This window comes from Ascidiella aspersa, chromosome 5 (assembly GCF_963924565.1).
Source record: "Ascidiella aspersa chromosome 5, kaAscAspe10.2, whole genome shotgun sequence".
In the NCBI taxonomy this organism is placed as follows: Eukaryota; Metazoa; Chordata; class Ascidiacea; order Phlebobranchia; family Ascidiidae; genus Ascidiella; species Ascidiella aspersa.
The window spans coordinates 8,955,044-8,957,543 of NC_139451.1; the positions used below are offsets into that span (position 1 = coordinate 8,955,044).

General features: G+C 56.6%; 2 non-coding genes and 1 pseudogene across 2 annotated transcripts in view; all 3 read left to right on the top strand.

Moving 5' to 3' along the window:
- Positions 1–1,661, top strand: part of LOC146142576 (small subunit ribosomal RNA) — a 1,817-nt gene extending 156 nt beyond the window's left edge. The window contains exon 1 of the ribosomal RNA XR_014500927.1: positions 1–1,661. This exon is cut by the window's left edge and continues 156 nt beyond it. This is a non-coding gene — a ribosomal RNA (small subunit ribosomal RNA).
- A 247-nt stretch (positions 1,662–1,908) lies between these two features.
- Positions 1,909–2,062, top strand: LOC146142577 (5.8S ribosomal RNA). The gene has a single exon (XR_014499423.1). It is a non-coding gene; the product is annotated as a 5.8S ribosomal RNA (ribosomal RNA).
- Positions 2,063–2,310: 248 nt separating this feature from the next.
- LOC146142578 (large subunit ribosomal RNA) overlaps positions 2,311–2,500 on the top strand; it is a 3,679-nt pseudogene continuing 3,489 nt past the window's right edge.

Sequence of the window (2,500 nt, forward strand, 5' to 3'; positions counted from 1 at the left end):
CTAGAGCTAATACATGCGTGAAGCGCCGACCTCGCGGGAGGCGTGCTTTTATCAGACCAAAAACCGACCGGGCTTCGGCCCGCAACTGCAACCTTTGGTGACTCTGGATAACTTTGCGGATCGCACGGTCTCGCACCGGCGACGGATCATTCAAGTGTCTGCCCTATCAACTTTCGTCGGTACGGTACTGGCCTACCGAGGTTCTTACGGGTAACGGAGAATCAGGGTTCGATTCCGGAGAGGGAGCCTGAGAAACGGCTACCACATCCAAGGAAGGCAGCAGGCGCGCAAATTACCCATTCCCGACGCGGGGAGGTAGTGACGAAAAATAACAATACAGGACTCTAAACGAGGCCCTGTAATTGGAATGAGTACACTTTAAAACCTTTAACGAGTATCCATTGGAGGGCAAGTCTGGTGCCAGCAGCCGCGGTAATTCCAGCTCCAAAAGTGTATATTTAAGTTGTTGCGGTTAAAAAGCTCGTAGTTGGATTTTGGGCGCAGGCGGCCGGTCCGTCGCAAGGCGTGTACTGGCCGTCCTGGCCTCACCTCCGGTTCTCCGCCGGTGCCCTTGACTGAGTGTCGGCGGCGGCCGGAACGTTTACTTTGAAAAAATTAGAGTGTTCAAAGCAGGCGATTCGCCTGAATAATGGTGCATGGAATAATGGAATAGGACCTCGGTTCTATTTTGTTGGTTTTCGGAGCGCGAGGTAATGATTAAGAGGGACAGACGGGGGCATTCGTACTGTGCCGTTAGAGGTGAAATTCTTGGATCGGCGCAAGACGAACGACTGCGAAAGCATTTGCCAAGAATGTTTTCTTTAATCAAGAGCGAAAGTCAGAGGTTCGAAGACGATCAGATACCGTCCTAGTTCTGACTATAAACGATGCCAACTAGCGATCGGGGGGCGTTAGTTTTACGACCTCTCCGGCAGCTTGCGGGAAACCAAAGTCTTTGGGTTCCGGGGAAGTATGGTTGCAAAGCTGAAACTTAAAGGAATTGACGGAAGGGCACCACCAGGAGTGGAGCCTGCGGCTTAATTTGACTCAACACGGGAAATCTCACCCGGCCCGGACACAGTGAGGATTGACAGATTGAGAGCTCTTTCTTGATTCTGTGGGTGGTGGTGCATGGCCGTTCTTAGTTGGTGGAGCGATTTGTCTGGTTAATTCCGATAACGAACGAGACTCTGGCTTGCTAACTAGTTACGCGACCCAATCGGTCGGCGTCTAACTTCTTAGAGGGACTAGTGGCGTTTAGCCACACGAGATTGAGCAATAACAGGTCTGTGATGCCCTTAGATGTTCGGGGCCGCACGCGCGCTACACTGACCGGATCAGCATGTGCTCGCCTTGGCCGACAGGTCTGGGTAACCCGCTGAACCCCGGTCGTGCTAGGGATAGGGAATTGCAATTATTTCCCTTGAACGAGGAATTCCCAGTAAGCGCGAGTCATTAGCTCGCGTTGATTACGTCCCTGCCCTTTGTACACACCGCCCGTCGCTACTACCGATTGAATGGTTTAGTGAGGTCCTCCGATTGGACCTGGCGCGGCCGGCAACGGTCGAGCCGGCGTCCGAGAAGACGATCTAACTTGATCATTTAGAGGAAGTAAAAGTCGTAACAAGGTTTCCGTAGGTGAACCTGCGGAAGGATCATTAACGGTCTCGCAAACGCTTCGGCGAACGCGAAACTCGGACAAGCGAGAGAAAAAGTCTTTGCTACCCGGCGCCCGACCCGCGAGGAGCGGCGCGCCGGCCGGCGATTCGGTCACCCGGTAATGTTTGCGCGTCGAGTGCCGCGGTGCCGCGCGCTCCGGCTTCAAGCGTCGGCCTGGCCGACCGCTCGGCGCGGTCTATTTTGTCACCCTATAGTGCGAGGCACTGTGCGAGCGAAACAATCGTGGATGGCTCTTGGCGGTGGATCACTCGGCTCGTGAGTCGATGAAGGACGCAGCTAGCTGCGTGAATTAGTGTGAATTGCAGGACACATTGAGCATCGACGTTCTGAACGCAAATTGCGGCCTCGGGTCAATCCCGGGGCCGCGCCCGCCTCAGGGTCGCGTTGCAAACGTTCCGCGCGGGGATTTCTCCGCGCGGCTGCTGCGGCGTCGGACGCGCGAGCGCCCGTCCCGCTCAAGACAGCACGGCACGATGCGCGACGATCGCGACCAGAATCCCGCGCGGCGGCGGCGAGTCGACCTCGAAGAGGCCAACGGCTGGCGGCTCAAGGGCGGGAATCGAGGTGCGCGGCGGCGCGCGGCGCCGACGGCGAGCGCGGAACGGGAAGAATAGTCCCGGTCCTTACTTTCGGCCTGAGGTCGGACGAGGCTACCCGCTGAATTTAAGCATATTACTAAGCGGAGGAAAAGAAACTAACGAGGATTCCCTCAGTAACGGCGAGTGAAGCGGGATGTGCCCATCGCCGAATCCGCGCGCTTTTGGAGTGCGCGGAATTGTGGCGTACGGAATTCGTCACGGCGCGCTTCGCCGGTCGCCCG